A 20,534-nucleotide genomic window follows, 5' to 3' on the forward strand; every position below is an offset into this window, starting at 1 on the left:
TTATGGGAGAATAGCAGCACCTATAACAACATTATGTATTTTCATGGACTCCAGAAGCAACAAAGGCCTTCGGCCATCTTAAAGAGGCAATGTGCCAAGCACCGGTCTTAGCTACGTCGGACTTCACAAAAACCTTTATTGTGGAATGTGATGCTTTAGGAAATGGAATTGGTTTCCCTTTAATGCAAGATGAAAGAATCATTGCTTTCGAAAGTTGTCCAATCAAAGGATTTACAAAAAGCTATTTTTGAGAAGGAAATGTTGGCAACACTACATGCACTTAAGAAATGGCGACCCTACCTAATGGGAATACACTTCAAGGTAAAAACGAATCATGATAGTCATAAATACTTCTTAAAACAAAGATTATCCTTTGAAGAGGAACAAAAATGGGTCACAAAGATGTTGGGTTATGACTTTGAAATCATCTACAAAAAAGGGAAGCAAAATGTTGTGGTAGATGCACTCTCAAGAAAGGATGAGGATGTGGAAGCATTGTTCTGCACCATTTCTATAATCAACCAGATTGGGTAAACAAAGCAAGGGATGAATGGAAGAATGACGAAGAATTTTGGGCACTCATTCAAAAGTTACAACAAGATCCCAGTACATCTGATACATTTAGCTAGAAAAATGATTCGTTATGGTACAAAGATCGCTTATACCTATGTAAGAGTTCCCAACTCAAACAAAAGATTCTTATGGAATTGCACACTTCTCCCTTAAGAGGGCACTCAAAATTTTTAAAAACTTACCAAAGGGTTAAGAAGGATTTTTTTTGAGATATCCTTAAATAGGATATTCAAAAGTTTGTGGTGGAATGTTTGGTTTGCCAACAAAACAAAGTTGGAACAATTATGACCCCAGGTCTATTACAACCTTTATCCATTCCAAGCCAACTTTGGGAGGAGGTTTCAATGGATTTTATCACAAGTTTACCCAACTCCAAAGGAAAGAGTGTCATCATGGTGGTAGTTGATAGACTTACCAAGTATGTACACTTTTGTGCAATATCACATCCATTCAAATCCAGTACAGTTTCTACTACATTTATGGAAACAATTCAAAAGCTACATTGAAACCCAAAGATTATTGTAAGCGACAGAGATCCCATTTTCATTACAAATTTTTGGACATGATTATTTTCTTGTATCGGTACTCAGTTAGCTTATAGCTCATCTTATCATCCTCAATTTGATGGTCAAACTAAGATAGTAAATAAATGTTTGGAAGGATATCTTCGTTGCTTTGTATCTGATAAATAGACACAATGGGTCAAATGGTTGCCTCTGGCTGAATGGTGGTATAACACTTCCTTCCATACTGTAGCAAAAATGACCCCATTTATGGCACTTTATGGATATCATCCACCATCCATCACATCATATTTAAGATAAAATTCTAAGGTTCAAGCAGTGGAACATCACATCGAGCATCAACAACAAGTTCTCAACTCTTATAGGATAAATTCACATTGGCATAGAATAAAATGAAACAACAAGCAGATCAACATCGCAGTGAAAGAAGTTTTGATGTAGGTGACTGGGTATTCCTATGGCTACAACCATATAAACAAATGTCCCTTAAGCAAGCTAGGAAGGATAATAAATTATCACCAAAGTATTATGGTCCATACAAGGTGTTACAAAAGATTGGTACTATGGCATACAAATTGGAGCTTCTTGCAATTTCTCGAGTGCACCTAGTTTTCCATGTTTCATGTTTAAAGAAGGTTATAGGTGACAAGTTCCCAGTTCAAACAATATTGCCAGAACTTGACAAGGAGGGAAAAATCATATTGGAACCAGAAGTAGTCACAGAAACAAGAACTCGACAAGTACAAAATTGATCAATTTTGGAGTATCTCATCAAGTGGAAGAACTTATCCACTGAAGATTCCACATGGGAGGATGCGAATTTTATACAAAAACATCCAGAACTACTCAAGCATTGAGGACAACACTTTTCAGAAGGAGAGGGGCATGTTGGGTCCCTATAATACTAGTGATTTGATTCCCCCATTACTGTTGTCATTGTATCCCTTATTGTTATTATTGTGCCCCTATATTCCCCATATTGTTATTAGTGTGCCACATAGAAACCCACTATTGTTATTGTTGTGCCCTTATGTTATCACTGTTAGGTCGGCTTGATTATATTGTGACCCCTTAGACTCTTATATATAGAAGGGAGGTTTAGTCATTTGTATCATTGAAGAATTGTTCATTTGTGTAATGTAAAGGAGGTTGCCCCCTTGAAGAGGCTGAATTCTAAGTCGTTGATCTATATTTTCTATCTTTTTGTGAGCTCGTTTCCTAATAGTTTGAATGATGGGTCTCTTTATTTAATTTGCTTCCATGATCTGGTTCTTCATCTTGTCCTGAAGATGAACCACACTTGCTGGTTCGAAATGCGTCGACAAATGAATTTTGATGTGATTATCACCGAAAATATTTCTCATAAACCAGTTAAATTTTCTTTTTGACAGTTTTGTAAAGCATTATTTGCTAGAGCACACACTTTCTCTTGTTCAAATTTTGTTCTACTAATTTGCAATACCTAAATCTGACTATTTATTTTCTGTTTTTTCTTTATAGAATGCAGAACAAAACACTTTCATTTGTTGGGGATTCATTGGGAAGGTAACCGTTCCAGTCTATGATGTGCCTCATTACAGAGGGAAATGACAGTCCAAATGTTCAAGATGTAGGCAAGGAATATGGTTTAGTATGTGCTCCTAGTGCAATAAGGCGGATGGTTGGGAATACAAATTCTTAGAGACAAACACAATTGTATTGTATTATTGGTCAACAAACCTTTGTGAAATTGAACCATTGAACCCAAGAAACTGATCAACTAAATTTGCAATGCATCTTAGCCGATCGACAGGGTTTTGTTGGTAGTCCAACCACCTCCCCTCTCATTTCGATAAAATGATATGGGCCCCTCATTATTCATGTCTTTGAGGTTCTTCCCATTTGATTTTTGATTTGATGAGGTTTGATAATAATGCTTTCTAATGTACAATATTTTTGTTGTTTAGAGATTATGTGATGCGACCTTCATTGCTTTCGCATGGTTGTGTATGTTTTATGCTTGTTTCGACACTCCTTATGTCATATTTCATTGGATATTCATGAAAAAAACAATTATGAGGCCTACCATTTTGCATTTTCAAATGAATGTTAGAAGGAACAAGTCTGCTATAGAATTGACATTCTATAGCAGCCTTGTTTCATATTTAATTTGTACATATGTCTTTCTAATGTTTTGTGTCTTGTATTGAATGAATAATATATATATGTCAGGGCTTGGTACCTACATTTAATATTAATTCAAGTATAGTGATAACCTATTCTATGGAATGTAAAACCTTATGTTTAAAAACCTATGCTTGGTTTATATATCAATTGGTCTTTATATATAGCTATGCTCTGACCTTAGTTAAGGAACAAGGTTTGATTTATTTGATCCAGTGAATGATTTGAGGGTTATGATTATGCTCCATGTGACTTGAGATTTATTAGTCAAAGTCTCTCGATTTGTAATTATGAGGCATGATGTTCTCCTATTTATGATTATGAGTTTTGAGTTTTATGTTATCAATTTGTGGGAGATTTGTCTTGCATGTTAAAGATGGGAATATCGATCTGTTCCATCTATGACTAATCCACTATCCATCATCATCGATACCTGTGGTAATCATGCTCCTGTATTATGTTCTTAATTGTTCTAAATTAACCTCTAGGGTTTCAATCAAGCTGACCCTTGGTTCCCTCATTCTCTTCTCTCATTTGTCTTTTGGTCCAAAAATGGGTTAGGGTTACAAGATTGTTTTCCTGGTGCATGACTAGTCTCTGTGTTTTTCTTTCTACTTTGACTGTGAACCCTCCTAATTCAAACCATGACACATGTTATTTGATCCGAAGTAATTGGGACCAAAATGGTTAAGGTTTGTGATGACTGTGTCTAACTATTTCGCCATGTTGACTCGTGGGATTTCCTCCAGATTTTCCAAGCCCTACAGTTAGGGTGTTGTCGAAGAATTTGCTTCTTCATTCGATGGTAATAAAGCCAAGGTAGGTAACAAAGAAATCTATGTGGATGTGGATTTTATCACTGAAGCTACCAATCTCCCAATCGAAGGGGAAAAATGGTCGAAAAAATGTAGAGTTCATGACATCACCTAAAAGAAGCTACTCGCAAAAAAGGATTGTGTTTATGATGTTAAAGGTATGCCTATTACCTATCTTAAACCGAAATGGAAGAACCTAGTTTTGTTCTTGTGTTGTTATATCACTTGTGAGGGACATTACAACTTGGTCTTTATCTATCACATAAGGCTATTGATGATGTTTTTAGGTCATAAGCTCAATTTTCCTTATTATTTGTATAAGAGTCTTGCTTAGATGTCTTGCACCTACCAGTTGCAACATAAAAATGCTAATAAGTCTCTCTTTTACCACTGTCTTATTTTCATCTTGGTTAAGTACCAATTGACAAAACTTGGAGATAATTGGGATGTTTTCTTAAGACAAAAAAAAATTCAATAAACCTCTCCTTCCTAAAGAATCTGAACCACTTGCACCTCCTGAGCCTAATTATCCTTTACATGACCCTTCCCAGTCACTCGCTCATGATTCGATGCATTCAGATTTTGGAGAATCCTGCCATGAGTTGTATCCTTGTGTCACAGAGGATGATAGGATCAATAAACCTGAACCTGTGAATGCTCGAATAACGAAGAGTATGGCCAAGAAAAATTCTACTGGAAGAGGCAAGGTAAAACAAGAAATTAAGAAAAAGGGCAAGGTGAAATCTTCCACAAATAACCTTTAGTTTGAGTCTTCATCTCCTGAACCTACATGTAAAGAAACAAAGAATCAATTGAAACATGATTTTAGATCTCATATTAAGGATAAATTGAATGACTTCCCCTGTTGAAGAGATCCATGTTGATCTAAAGACAAATACAGAGCCTGAGCCTAAGAAGTCTAAGCTCGAACTCTCATTAAATTGTAGTGTTTCAGATAATAAAAAGGATATGTCGAAAGCAAAAAGTATTCATGAGATTTTTTTTTATGAAGAACTATATGATCTTTCATGGCATCATCAATTTTTGTTCACTATTTCGAATGAATCATCAGATTGCACAATTCATGCAGGAAAATAAGTTACTTGTAGTCGCCTATAGACTTAAAGTAACACAAAGAGAAAAACATTCTACTAATTAAGTCAATAAGTCACAGGCTGCTGATATTCACATTGTAGTCAAGTCCTTGAAGGTCAAAGTTATAATTTCCTCGAATCTTGATGATCCACATAATGCTAAATAAATGTTTTTCTTGTTGATATTTCACAGCTTTTCGGAATGATAAGGTATGTTAAGATTTTGATTTTAATTGCTATAGTTAATATAAGGGTGTTATAGAATCTCAAATTCTGTAACGACTCTTTTCACTTATTTTCATTGAAAATTGATTTCCTTTCTTAATTTCTCACAAGTATCTATCTTGGTTGAGTTATCGCTCTCATCTTTCATGGATCAGGTACCTGTGGATTGTCTCAGTTATTGTGGATATTATCAAATCAAATCTTGTTAGTTACCTAGTGGATTTTCTTTTATTTTATGAATCTAGCCAACAGGTTGAAAACTGAAAATCATGGTTATATTGTAAAAGACAATTTTATTTCTTAGATAATTTTGGACATAGTTAGTTACTCAAAGGATATAAAACCTCCTATTTTATGATGAAAAGGGGGGTACCTATGGTACTATTGGGAGAGGGGGAAACACCGAAAACGTGGTTAAATCCATGACTATGGATTTAATGTTCATTTTCTATTGCATTTATTGATATGGTTTAATTCTATTGGTATATCTTCATGTGAATTTCTTCTCCATGGTCATATGAATATTGTCACTTGTCTTTATTCTTTTTGTAGTTTGATCTCTGAAAAATTAAAGGTTATGATGCTTGAGGAACACTGACTTGGATTGTGGACTGATAACTATCTTTTCATATTATTTTCCACTGTGATAGTTTAATTCTTGTGCATTAAATAGATTGTATAACTCCTCTAGTGACTTGTGTCCTGAGGATAATACAGATCATAACATTATGTTGATTTTGACCTCTATGATTTGATTCTGGAAGGTTAGATTCATAGGAATGCTATCTTCCTATGAGTTAAACTAAACATACTCTTGTGCCATTTCTTATTTACTTATTATTTTCTCACTATTTATCAATTGATTTGACTCACTGGTGAATTGTTGGAATACTGTTAGATAGAGAATGATAAAATGACCTTGTCTCTTTTAATATTTTGTCTCGACTCAGGATTTTTTTTTAAATATTTTTATGATCTTTAATGTGAGTGCATCTATTAATGGAGTTTGATCTCTATTAGTTTGAAAGAGATATAATTTACTTTGATGTAACTTTATGTCTTTCACTTACATCACATTATTGAATCATTTTTATTTAATTTATAATTGCATTTATAAGTTAAATATTAGTTAGCATATTGCATTTTGTCATTATATAATTTTGTTAAACGGGATTCATTTATGTTTTAGGTACTAGTTACACTAATTCTAGTCATTTTTCCTTTATATTATAATGGTGTATATTTCCTATATCATAGTATTTTATTTATATTTTTCTTTTGAATAATAGATTTTTGTACTTAATTTTAACTTTTCTCTAGATTCTAATTTATAAATAACATACAAAAAATAGAATTAATTAGTGATAGAACAAATAGTTTTTTTTTTTTTTTTGAGTAAGACTAATTCTATTAACAAGGTGGAGAAATATTTACATAGAGACCGAAGTCAGTACACTGCTCTGATAAGAGGCAGAATTTCCAGGAAAAAAAAAGTAAGAAGACCAAGTTCAGAACCCATGCAGGGGACTGGGATGATACTCTTCTGGTTCTTCATAGTGAACAAAAACCACAAAAAAACACAGGAAATCCACCACATAGTTAACATAGTAAACTTGCCCGGTGATAGCCATAGCATAACCAAAAACCATCGCCAAAGAGAGCATGCTAGTCAGCTTGTGGTTCTTCCACAATTCAGCACCATCCGAATTCTGGCTCACCCAAAGCTGGAGCACCGTTTTGATTAGAGGGTTCGGGATCGATAGGCAGCATCTCCGCATCCTGAGTGCTGCAACCAAGAGCATTTTGAACTTGTTGAGGTGCCATACCAATTCCAAGCTGAATCGAAGGAGAAGGACCAGAGACTGCCCCCGAGCCTCCCAGATGAGAGTCTGAGTCCTCCATCTGTGTAGTCTCATGGAAAACCACTGTTATGTGGGTCGTTATCTGAGGCCGATGCAGGGAACTGTTAAAAGAGAAAATTGCAGAGCCGGTCGAGGAGGGAGGCCCACGTTAGTGACTGGAGGCACGACGCCGCCCTCTCCCGCTTCGAGTGTCGGGGTATCGACCAGTAAACAATTTGTTGGAGGGGGCAGGCGAATCCAAAGATGAGCTTGTCAAAGCGCGCCGGGGTTGGCCTCTATGGCACCCCATTCTTTGTCAAAGTCGAGCCATCTTTGAGGGAGTGTTAGATAGGTTGCGGACAGGCTGGGCAATGATAAGGCGAATGGAGCAACAAAGACGCGGAGACCCGGGTGAGAACCTACGAAATCCTTTCGTCGGCGAGAACCAATTAAGCATAGAGTAATATTTTCCAGAGTGAAAACGAGCGACCTTTGAATTAACAGGACTAATCTCCCACCCCCCAGTATCAAAGACCAGGCCTAAGACCAAACATTTGAACGAGGGGACAGAGGCTGTGAAGGAACTACTCAAAAACCACCCGCCAAAGCCAAAGGCAAGACCTGAGACCAAGTGATGAAAAGCCGACACGAAGGCCGCCAGACTATAGCCCAAAATCCCCTAGAGGAGAGAGAGGAACAACAGGAGCTACCCCTAGATGGCCGAGCTAAGCTTCAGAAAGGCTTTCCACAGCAAGGGCCAAGAGACTACAGAAAGAACCATAATTTGAGCAGAAGCGAGGGGATGAGCCCAAAGAGACAGCTCGCAAGGCTTCAACTCAAACCCAGAGCAGTGCCTTGTCTTAAACTTGCCAGACCTTTCTCGAAAAACCACTTCTATAACTGCTGCATTGATGATCGCCATCATCTCTTTCAGGTTGTAGCGTGCGGAGGGAAGAGCTGTTGCAGAGGACAGGAAGAATTAACCAGGGCCACCTGAATGAGAGCTGTTATGACTTGCCTTGCGTGCATGCCAAGCGCTCTCCCATTTACAAGTATTTAACGTTGCGTACTGGGTGGGCAGGTGTCGAGCTGCCTCACCCCACCCCAGTGTTTTCACTTTGAATGCCGCATCAGTCACCCGCATCCGGGGAGTGATAGAACAAATAGTATTTTTATCTTTTAAAAACATTATTTAGACATATTATTGTAACTAATAATTTTATTTTAACCATTAGATAGCATAGATTAGTTATATATATTTGATCAAGTGGTATAGATTAGTTTAGTATTAGTAGAATTAACATTAGTTTAGTATTAGTTTAGGTCAGGATTAGTTTCTCCAGATTCACTCCTTCGTAAGAAGAAATGATCCAAGGATAATGAAGCCTATAAACCCATTGAGGGTAGCCATACCAAATGGCTTGGGCTATTAAAGAGCCTTGGACCGAGCTATTCCTCCCTTGTTGACTTAGTTGTATAATTCCTGTGTCAACGGGTTCTTGCAAGATAATATTTATAGGTTTTATGTTGTAGTGTTGAATACAGGGCACCATTGGAAAAATGTAAAATTAAATGAAATTAGATGGCACATGTATGTAAATGGACAACCAAATCACAACAGGAAGTTGGGATACCTCAAATTTGTCGCAAGTTCATAGTGCATAGTGTTATGAAATGGCTTGATAAACAATTTATTAAGTATCCAAAGTTGCATTAGAGGAAATTTCAGCTTAAAAGTTCCCATGAATTTTTTATGTACATAATATGCATACCAATAAAAATCCTTTAAATTAAAAAAGAGGTACATGTAAATATTTTGGAGGGAAAATTAAAAAAACTACTTTTTAAATTCATATTTTTGGCTTATCTCCTTATACATTGTAATATCCCTTCTCAGGAATATTCCTCAAACACAAGCAAACTCCAACTAGAGATAGACTGGGAGGGCATTTACCAGATATGTCGCCTCTGAAAAGAGGACGAGATTTGGAGGCTACCTGGCCCTTTCCAGACTATGTCTAAGAGTATAGGTGAAAACGCATAAGTGTTATAATAGCCGAGAAGCTCAATGAGATGAAAATAACTATGGTGCAACATATAACAATATAACCATAAGCAAATACTCAAGAAACGCAGAGAGAAATGCTAAGCCATTTTATTATACTGAGTAATAGAATGAGTACAAGAGGTGATCAGGAAGATGGCACCTCAACTTGCACAAGGAAAGCGAAGAAATACATTCGGAATAGCAAAGGAATGGCCCCTCTTTGAACTGCGTCCAAGCTGCTGGAGAACTGTCGCACTGTTACTGCTGCTAGAAATCAAACAAGGATTTGGGGTTGCTCCCCTCCTTATAAAATGCTGAAACTCTAGAATCGGACTCTACTCAAGAAATCCATAAAAACCCAGAAAGCTTTGCTGAAATGGCCAACCCCTAAAAATCACCCCCTTGGGTTTCTACATAGTCCCTCAATGCTCTGCACTACCACTGAATGAAACCCTCCAAGAATCTACCTGAAACCTCTACCAAAGCTCTCCAATATGCAAGGGATGATCCCCTGCACTATCTCTCAACACAAATCCTACTGCAAACACTCAACCTAGAACTACTGCCAGAAAGAACTGCGTCACCCCTCTCAGTGCTGCAGTCCTCCAAAATGCTGATGAAACTGCTGCTGAAATGCCGATGAAACTACTACTGAAATGCCAATGGAAATACGTTGCCTGAGTAGGCACTCGAAATCCCTCGGAGCTAAGGGTGAGATCTCCAAACGGAGACACTCAATGCACTAAATAGTGTTGCAGACTAGCTAAACAGCCAGCGTGCTCTAAGTCGAAGTGACTATCACAAATTCTCATATCTCAATGATCAAAATGAGGGGTCTCAATGATCAAAATGAGGGGGCTCCTCTCTCCTTTATAGCCTTTGCCTCTCTCAATCCCAAGGCTCACCTCCTCCTGCGTAATTCCTCTCTTGCCACGTGTTTCTTCCCTTCTGCGCAGTCCCTCCATGTGTCTGCGTCCCCCTTTGGCCCCCTTGGCTCCCCTTTAAGTCACAACGTTGTGCTACTAGGAAGTGACTTTTTATTCTAAAAGTGAGTTATGTCCCCCTTCCTCACTTTTTTATTTACAAATAACTATAGAAGGAAAAAATTGAGCAAAATCGAATATTCCAATTAGCCATGGCTAATTAGGAATATTATAGTCTCCCCCGGCGAAATGTGGCTTGTCCTCAAGCAACTGAAGTGATGGATGCTACAATATTTTCTCACTTTCCCAAGTGGCATCCTTATTCGGCAAATTCTTCCACCTCACAAAGAATTCTCGGACTGTCCTGCTCTGCAGCTGCCTCTCCCTGGTATCAATGATAGCCTCCGGCTGCAATACCAAATTCCCCTCATCATCCATGGGTGGTAGCTCATCTGTCATTGTCACGTGCTACCCCAATGCCTTTTTTAGGCATGATACATGAAAAACGTTATGAATATTTCTGCCTTGGGGTAGCTCCAACTCATATGCAACCTATCCAATCATGCGTATCACCATATATGGCCCATAAAAGCGGGGCTTGAGCTTCTCAGCCCCCTTCTGCTTCAGTGACGACTGTCGGTATGGCTGTAATCGTAGGTAGACCATGTCCCCTACCTCAAACTGTCTCTCCACCTGACCCCTGTCGGCATACAACTTCTGTTGGTTCTGCGCTGTAGCCATGTTATCCTTGAGAGCTCGGAGAATATCCTGACTCTCTTGGATCTAAATCTTGGCTCTAGGAGCCTTGCTATCACCAAACATCACATTAGCAAAAGATAAAGGATGATACCCATATAAGGCATAGAATGGTGACATACCAATGGACATGTGATGTGAAGTATTGTAGCAGTACTCCCCCAGATGCAACCACTTTAGCCATGCTCACTGCTGCCCACTAACATAGTTACGCAAGTAGCCCTCCAGCCACTTGTTAACTATCTCTGTCTGCCCATCCGTCTGTGGGTGATAACTGGTACTCGGTGTCAACTCCGTCCCCACCAACCGGAAAAGCTCCTGCCAAAACCCGCCCATGAAACGACTGTCCCTGTCACTGACGATGGTCTTAGGAAGACCATGTAGCCTGAAGAGCTCTCTGAAGAACAGCTCGACTACCTGTGTTGTTGTATAGAGTGCGGATATGGCAAAAAAATATGCATACTTCGTCAGTCGATCAATGACGAAAAAGATAAAATCATTGCCCTATACCATGGGCAACCCTGTGATGAATTCCATTAAAATACTCTCCCATTTCCCCTTCGGAATGGGAAGAGGCTGCAATAAACCCACGGGATGGCTCATCTCTCCCTTGTTCCTCTGGCAAACATCGCACTCCCGGATGTGCTAGAGTACGTCCTCCTTGGGGCCCTTCCATGAGAACCTCTCTCTAATGGCCTTGTAGGTTTTGGTAAACCCCTGATGTCCTGCCAATGGTGAATCATGTGATGCCTGGAGTATCTTCTTCTTGAGTTGAGACCCCTCAGTCAAGAAGATCCGGTCCCTATAATAGATGATCTCATCGACCACCATGTACCTTTCATCTGCCACCTGCCTATGCAGAACCTCACATGCAAACCCACCCTTGGAGTACTCTACTAAGAGTCGAGCCCTCCAGTATTTATCCAAGCTCATAAGAGACAACGTGGTTGGTCTACGTGAAAGGGCATCTGCTACCACATTGTTCTTACCCATGACATACTCAATGTCAAAGTCATATGTTTGGATCTTACTGATCCACTTTTGCTGCCTCTCCTGTAGTTGCTTCTGCTCCAAAAAAAAACTTGAGGCTGTTGTGATCAGTCCTCACCGTGAACCTATTTCCCACCAAATACTGTCGGTACTTAGCCAATGCATGCATGATGGCCAGCATCTCCTTGTCGTAGATAGAATACAACCTCTCGTGCAGAAGGAGCTTTCGACTCTCAAAGGCTATAGGGTGACCTCCTTGCATCAACACTGCGTCGATCCCCTCTCCCGACGCATCACACTCCAAAACAAATGGTTGCTTAAAATCTGGCAACGCAAGCACTGGGCAGCTACTCATAACCTCCGTGAGCCTGTCAAAGGCTCGTTGTGCTGTATCTGACCAACTGAATGCCCCCTTCCACATCAAATCTGTCAGGGGTGCAGAAAGTTGTAAGAAACCCTTGACAAACTTCCGGTAGTAAGTACAAATGCCAATGAATCCTCGAAGTTCCGTCACGTTTCTCGGCTCCGGCCATTCTCTGATGGCCTTGATCTTCTCCTTGTGGACTCTCACTCCATCCACCCCTATGATGTGTCCCAAAAACAACATCTCCATCAACCCAAACTCACACTTGGAGAGTTTGGCATAGAACTGCTGCTCCTAAGAAAGTGGGCATGGTAGAGCATGTAGGGGCATGTGAAGCCACTTGCTATGTAGTATCACGCTGCTCTAGCAAATGGTGGGATGCGCCCGATCCCTCACCAACCTAGAAAACTTGTGGGATCTCATGTTGTCTGGCCTCTATTGCCATGAATCTCTGCCCCAACACCTCAATTTGCCTCGACAGATCCTGCACTGATTTGAGGAGCATATCCGCAAATCTCTTCCCGTCATCATCTGCCATCAGAGCCTCTTGCTCTGTGTCCACCACAGGCTCCTTCTGTTCTGCGTCCACCACAGTCTCCCCCTGTTCTACATCCACCACAGCAACACAATCTCTCTCTCTGTAAGTGTTCTCCAACCTACGCCAAATGTCTCTGTATCTCTGACCTCTGTAACAGATGTAGGGTTTTCCCCACTTGCTAGCTCCATAGGCTAATCTAGATCTATGCTCTGATACCACTGTAATATCCCTTATCAAGAATATTCCTCAAACACAAGCAAACTCCAACTAGAGATAGAGTGGGAGGGTATTTACCAGATATGTCGCCTCTGAAAAGAGGACGAGATCCGGAGGCTACCTGGCCCTTTCCAGACTCTGTCTAAGAGTATAGGAGAAAATGCACAAGTGGTATAATAGCCAATAAGCTCAAAGAGATGAAAATAACAATGGTGCAACAAATAACAATATAACCATAAGCAGATACTCAAGAAATGCAGAGAGAAATGCTAAGCCATTTTATTATACTGAGTAATAGAATGAGTATAGGAGGTGATCAGGTAGATGGCACCTCGACTTGCACAAGGCAAGTGAAGAAATACACTCAGAATAGAAAAGGAATGGCCCCTCTCTAAACTGCATCCAAGCTACTGGAGAATTGTCGTGCTGCTGCTGCTACTAGAAATCAAACGAGGATTTGGGGCTGCTCCCCTCCTTAGAGAATGCTAAAACTCTGGAATCGGACTCTGCTCAAGAAACCCAGAAAAACCCAAAAAGTTTTTCTGAAATGGCCGACCCCCGAAAATCACCCCCTTGGGGTTCTGCGCAATCCCTCAATGCTCTGCACTGCCACTGAATGAAACCCTCCAGGAATTTGCCTGAAACCTATACCAAAGCTCTCCAATATGCAAGGGTTGATCCCCTGCTCTATCTCTCAACACAAATCCTAATGCAAACCCTCAACCCAGAACTCCTGCCAGAAAGAATTGTGTCACCCCTCTCAGTGCTACGTAGTCCTCCAAAACGCTGATGAAACTGCTGCTGAAATGCTGATGAAACTAATGCTGAAATGCCAATGGAAATACCTTGCCCGAGCAGGCACTCGAAGTCCCCCGGGGCTAAGGGTGAGATCTCCAAACGGAGACACTCAATGCACTAAATAATGTTGCAGACTAGCTAAACAGCCAGCGTGCTCTAAGTCAAAGTGACTATCACAAATGCTCATAACTCAATGATCAAAATGAGGGGGCTCCTCTCTCTTTTATAGCCTTTGCCTCTCTCAATCCCAAGGCTCACCTCCTCCTACGTAATTCCTATCTTGCCACGTGTTTCTTTCCTTCTGCGCAGTCCCTCCATGTGTCTGTGTGGGCTCCATTTCTACATCCCCCTTTGGCCCCCTTGTCTCCCCTTTAAGTCACAATGTTTTGCTACTAGGAAGCGACTTTTTATTCTAAAAGTGAGTTATGTCCCCCTTCCTCACTTTTTTATTTACAAATAACTATAAAAGGAAAAAATTAAGGAAAATCGAATATTCCAATTAGCCATGGATAATTAGGAATATTACATACGTTAATTCAAATTTCAAGTGTAAACACTAGTTAGATGTGGAATTAACTTTTGCATCCAATGAGTACCCATTATGCATACTTTTGAGAAGACCCACATCAATAAAAATTGAAGATACATTAAAAAAAACTTGTTGAAACACATTTTTTTTAATGTATCTTCAATTTTTATCAATGTGGGTCTTCTCAAAAGTATGCATAATGGGTACTCATTGGATGTGAAATTTAATTCCGCTCCAATGAGTGTCTACACTTGAAATTTGAGTAAACCTGTAAGGAGATAAGCCAAAAACATGATTAAAAATTTCCCTCCAAAATTCATAACTCTTATTTTGTTATTTTTTCTTTGGAGGCCACTTTTAGGCTGAAATTTCTTTTAATTAGGGTCTTCATGAGAACCCTACCTCATATATATTTATTTGATGGGGATTGGGACTTAGGAGGTCGTTGTGATAATGCCAAACTATTGTCTAAAAGTCAAAATTCTTCTCATAATCGAGCTAATGATCCAACTGTTGAGAGTGATATGCAGGGCACAAAGATTGAATATTTATATATCACCAAGATTTTAAAGTTAAGGGATGAGTCTCATATATCCAAATACATACTTAGATAGAAAAGGTGACTTTTAGAATTATTTGCATTACTGAATTCTAGGACTACATGATACATGGAATGAACTCCTCTTTGCGTAATTGTTGTTTCCACAACCAAAGAACCTAGCAGCACAAATATGATATTGCAACGTCATTTTACTTTTTATTGGCCATTACACAAGATTCCTCTTATGGTTTGTAACAACCCCACTGAAAATTCCATGTAATAAAAGTAAATAAAGGCAAAATAAGACCACAAGTAAAGAACACGTATTCCAAGCTGAATGTTGGGCAAAGATATCCTAGTGGGCATCACTGGATGTGTGTTTTGGCTAAGGAAAATTGGCAAAGGCATCAAAAGGCAAAAAGGAAATTTGGCACATTTATTTACGAAAATAAAGGAAATTAGGAGAAAAGTAAGGTGAAAGGTCACAAGTTGCATGTGAGGAGGAAAACAAAGGAAAATAATGGAAAGTGAAGAAATTAGAGGCCTCATTAATAAAAAGGCTTCTGAGGATTAGTTGGCAAACTTCTTAGGCAGTGTAACCTTTTTCTAGTTTAAGTTTGGAGCTTTCTCAATATTCTCTCTCTCTCTCTCTCACACACTCTTGGTCACTTAGAATTTTCTTGGATCACTCTAGTTTTGGATCAAGGAAGGAAAAGCAAGAAAAGGGAAAGGAAGGAAAGCAAGGATCAAGGAGGAAAACTAGGATCAAGAAGCTTCAACATGAATACTTACAGGGAACATTTTGCACGTGTGATTTCCTAGCTGGTTTGGACATGCATGGCTTTGCATGTTAGTGTATGGTTCTCTTGTTGTCAGTGGCATGGTTTTGCTGGGTTATGACAATGGTTTCCAACCTAGCCTTGCCTTTTTCTAGATGCCATGGTGCTGGGATGTTTATTTCAGTTTTTGAGCTTTGGTTTGACGGATGGATTTCAGAGTCTGGGGCGAAGGTGGCCCCAAGTTTCATTACTAAAGGCCTAGGAATCCCTTGACCGGTTTTGGTGGGATACATGATAAAACTCGAGGGAAAAGTCTCAGTTTAGGGCCTAGAGATCTGGGTTTGGATGCAGTAAATCTTGAGAGGCTGGTATCAGTTTAGGGCCTAGTGATTTGGGATTGGATTGCGATAAAGTCTAAGAGACAAGGAGACAAAAAATTCCTCAAAGATAGTGATGGATTCCAGATGTCATTCCAAGTTCAGTTTGGTTGTGATCGGAGCACTAGTTTTGTTGTGATCAAATTTTGATGAGGGTGGAGGTGGTTTAACCTCAGGATTCCCTTGGTTGTTCTATGAGATCCCACATTCATGCTTGGAATATGGCACGTGGGTGACTGGCTGAAAGAGAGATTTGGTTCAACCACATCTATGGTCGGGTGGTATGTGGAAGTCCCGAACCTGGTCAGATTTGCCTTTTAGAAATGGGGAGCTAGGTTAGAGATATAAATCGGGACCGTTTTTAAATTTTTAGTCTTAGGATAATAAAACCTAACTCTAAGAAATTGCCTTGGAAAATATTGCAAAACAACCCAAGGATGAGATCCTTTTTGCAAATCGCAAATCACACTTTTCCATGTGACTATCATAGAACACCTTTAAAAATTTGTGATGCACGATCAAACCTCCTACTGCGATATCCCGATTATAAGCACCTTATCATTTCGCAAATCGCACTTCACAAACTTTGCAAGTAATTAAGCTAATAAAACCACTACAACACCTATTAACGATTTTGAAAAATGTGATATTGCAACAATTGCAATCGCATTTCGCCTTATATAAATCACAACGCTATATTGTATCCATTTGAAGATTGCGATGTGTGAATAAGAGCGGTAAGCGTGTGAACTAATTGCGTTTTAAATACAAAAACAAACAAATTGACAGGTTAATAAATATTTAGTGGCCCGAGGAGAGCTAATCATTTTCCAAGTTATGGGTAGTTAACGTTGAGTATCTCATTAACCCTTTCTCATGATCCAAGGTCATTTCAGAAATGCTTTCAATCTTAATTGCCCAATATTGTCTGTGTTGATATATCTTGTCCATTTCAAGCAAGCTACAAAAGACATGTCATTGAGGAAGGTGATGCAGAAACAGAAAAAGCAGAGCATTGCTGAATCCGAGTTTACAGAGATGGATCCCATATTCTTTGATACAGTCTGCAGCTCTGATGGAGGAGTAACAGCTTGGGTGGTCATTTACAATAGACTTGAGGACGAGCGTCCCATGATTACTATTACAAGAGAAACAACTGACTCAACAAGACCTTCGGGGCTTCAATTCAAGGATGTTGCATGTTCTTTCCTGCATAGGATAGAAGCGAGGGATAAAATCCTCCCATACACATATATGATCAAGTGGGTGGTCGAAAACCTCACCATTGAAGACAGGCAATTCAAGAATTCAAGAAACGAACTCATGGGATCATTCAGAGCAGAGGACAAGAGGAAAATGTATCATATACCTGATCCTCAGGATATATATGATAATACATACATGGACAGCTTCGCAAAGAAGAACCCAGACCCCTTCCAGTTGATTCAGGGCTAGAGAGTATTGGACAACAAATGCAAATTTTAAAAATCGATTAAATGTATGTTATAGCTTCTTTGGAAAAACGCTATAACTATGCAGCTGCTATGTTATGTTGTTATGAAACTAGCTCACAAAAAGATAGAAAAGAGAGATCCATGCCTTAGAATTCAGCCTCTTCGAGGGGGCAACCTCCTTTACATTACATAAATGAACAATTCTTTGATGATACAAATGACAAAACCTCCTTTCTATATATAGGAGTCTAGGGAGTCACAATATAATCCAGCCGAACTAACAATAATAATATAAAGCCACAGAAATAACAATAGAGGGATTCTATGCGGCACAGAAATAACAATATGGGGGTAATAGGGGCACCACAATATAAATAAGGGGTATAACTACAATAGTAATGGGGTAATCACTAGTATTATAGGGACCCAACATGCCCCTCTCCTTCAAAAAAGTGTTGTCCTCAACGCTTGAGTAGTTCTGGATACTTTTGCATAAAATTCTCATCCTCCCATGTGGAATCTTCAGTGGATAAGTTCTTCCACTTGATAAGATACTCTGAAATTGATCGATTTCGTAGCTGTCGAGTTCTTGTTTCTGTGACTGCTTCCGGTTCCAATATAATTTTTCCTTCCTCGTCAAGTCTGGCAATATTGTTTGAATTGGGAGCTTGTCACCTATAACCTTCTTTAAACATGAAACATGGAAAACTGGGTGCAATCGAGAAGCTTCAGGAAGCTCCAATTTGTATGCCATAGTACCAATCTTTTGCAACACCTTGTACGGACCATAATACTTTGGTGATAATTTATTATCCTTTTTAGCTTGCTTTAGGTACATTTTCTTATATGGTTGCAGCCGTAGGAATACCCAATCACCTACATCAAAACTTCTTTCACTGCGATGTTGATCTACCTGTTGTTTCATTCTATTTTGTGCCAACATGAGGTTATCCTTTAAGAGTTGGAGGACTTGTTGTTGATGTTCGATGTGATGTTCCACTGCCTGAACCTTAGAATTTTCTCTTAAATATGATGTGATGGATGGTGGTTGAGACCCATAAAGTGCCATAAATGGGGTCATTTTTGTTGCTGTATGGAAGGAAGTGTTATACCACCATTCAGCCAGAGGCAACCATTTGACCCATTGTGTCTGTTTATCAGATACAAAGCAACGAAGATATCCTTCCAAACATTTGTTTACTATCTCAGTTTACCCATCAGATTGAGGATGATAAGATGAGCTATGAGCTAACTGAGTACCAAGACAAGAAAATAATTCTGTCCAAAAATTTCCAGTGAAAATGGGATCTCTGTCACTTACAATAATCTTTGGGTTTCCATGTAGCTTTTGAACTGTTTCCATAAATGCAGTAGAAACTGTACTGGCTTTAAGTGGATGTGATAATGCACAAAAGTGTGCATACTTGGTAAGTCTGTCAACTACCACCATGATGACACTCTTTCCCTCAGACTTGGGTAAACCTGTGATAAAATCCATTGAAACCTCCTCCCAACGTTGGCTTGGAATGGATAAAGGTTGTAATAGACCCGGTGTCTTAATTGTTTCAACTTTATTTTGTTGGCAAACCAAACATTCCGCCACAAACTTTTGAATATCTGATTTAAGGCCATCCCAAAAAAATTCCTTCTTAACCCTGTGGTAAGTTTTTAAAAATCCTGAGTGCCCTCCTAAGGGAGAAGTGTGCAATTCCATAAGAATCTTTTGTTTTAGCTGGGAATTCTTACAGAGGTATAAGCGATCTTTGTACCATAACGAATCATTTTTCCAGCTAAATGTATCAGAAGTACTGGAATCTTGTTGTAGCTTTCGAATAAGTGCCCACACTTCTTCGTCATTCTTCCATTCCTCCCTTGCTTTGTTTATCCAATCTGGTTGGATAATAGAAATGGCACACAACAATGCTTCCACATCCTCATCCTTTCTTGAGAGTGCATCTGCCACCACATTTTGCTTCCCTTTTTTGTAGATGATTTCAAAGTCATAACCCAACATCTTTGTGACCCACTTTTGTTGCTCTTCAGAGGATAATATTTGTTCTAAAAAGTATTTAAGGCTATCATGATCCGTTTTTACCTTGAAGTGTCTTTCCATTAGGTAGGGTCGCCATTTCTTAAGTGCATGGAGTATTGCCAACATTTCCTTCTCATAAATAGCTTTGCTTAAAAACTTTCCCTTGATTGGACGACTTTCAAAAGCAATGGGTCTTTCATCTTGCATTAGAACAGCACCAATTCCATTTCCTGAAGCATCACATTCCATAATAAAGGTTTTTGTGAAGTTCAGTGTAGCTAAGACCGGTGCTTGGCACATTGCCTCTTTAAGATGTTCAAAGGCCTTTGTTGCTTCCGGAGTCCATGAAAATGAATCTTTCTTCAATAATGTTGGGTGCTGTTATTCTCCCATAATTCTTAACAAACTTGCGATAATACCCTGTCAACCCAAGAAATCCTCGCAGATGCTTTATGGATGTGGGGATTTTCCATTCCTTAATGGCTTTAATTTTGCTAGGGTCTACCTTAACTCCTTCATGAGATACAATATGACCCAAATATTCCACCTCCTGGACTCCAAAGAAACATTTGGATCTTTTTGCATATAATTGTTTCTCCTCCAATAGTTGTAGCACCCTGTCAACATGTTCAACATGATCCTTCCAAGACTTGTTGTAGATTAGTATATCATCAAAAAATACTAACACAAATTTTCTAAGGAATGGTTTGAAAATTGAATTCATCAAACCTTGAAATGTTGAAGGTGCATTGGTAAGGCCAAAAGGCATGACCAAAAATTCATAATGACCCTCATGAGTTCTAAATGTCGTTTTCGGAATGTCTTCAACCTTCATTCTGATTTGATGATATCCTGAACGAAGATCCAACTTGGTGAAGTAAATTGATCCATGCAATTCATCCAGTAATTCATCAATAACAGGAATGGGGAACTTATCTTTAATAGTGAGCTTGTT

At 39.1% G+C, this 20,534-nt stretch overlaps 1 pseudogene; it reads left to right on the plus strand.

Annotated features, from left to right (window-relative positions):
* The window catches only part of LOC149192091 (protein trichome birefringence-like 14), a 46,272-nt pseudogene extending 31,141 nt beyond the window's left edge, over window positions 1-15,131 (plus strand).
* Window positions 15,132-20,534: the final 5,403 nt, after the last annotated feature.

The sequence above is a fragment of the Pinus tabuliformis genome, chromosome 2_2 (assembly GCF_031772625.1).
Source record: "Pinus tabuliformis cultivar Carrire ecotype Pingquan chromosome 2_2, CPIR1, whole genome shotgun sequence".
NCBI classification, from domain to species: Eukaryota; Viridiplantae; Streptophyta; class Pinopsida; order Pinales; family Pinaceae; genus Pinus; species Pinus tabuliformis.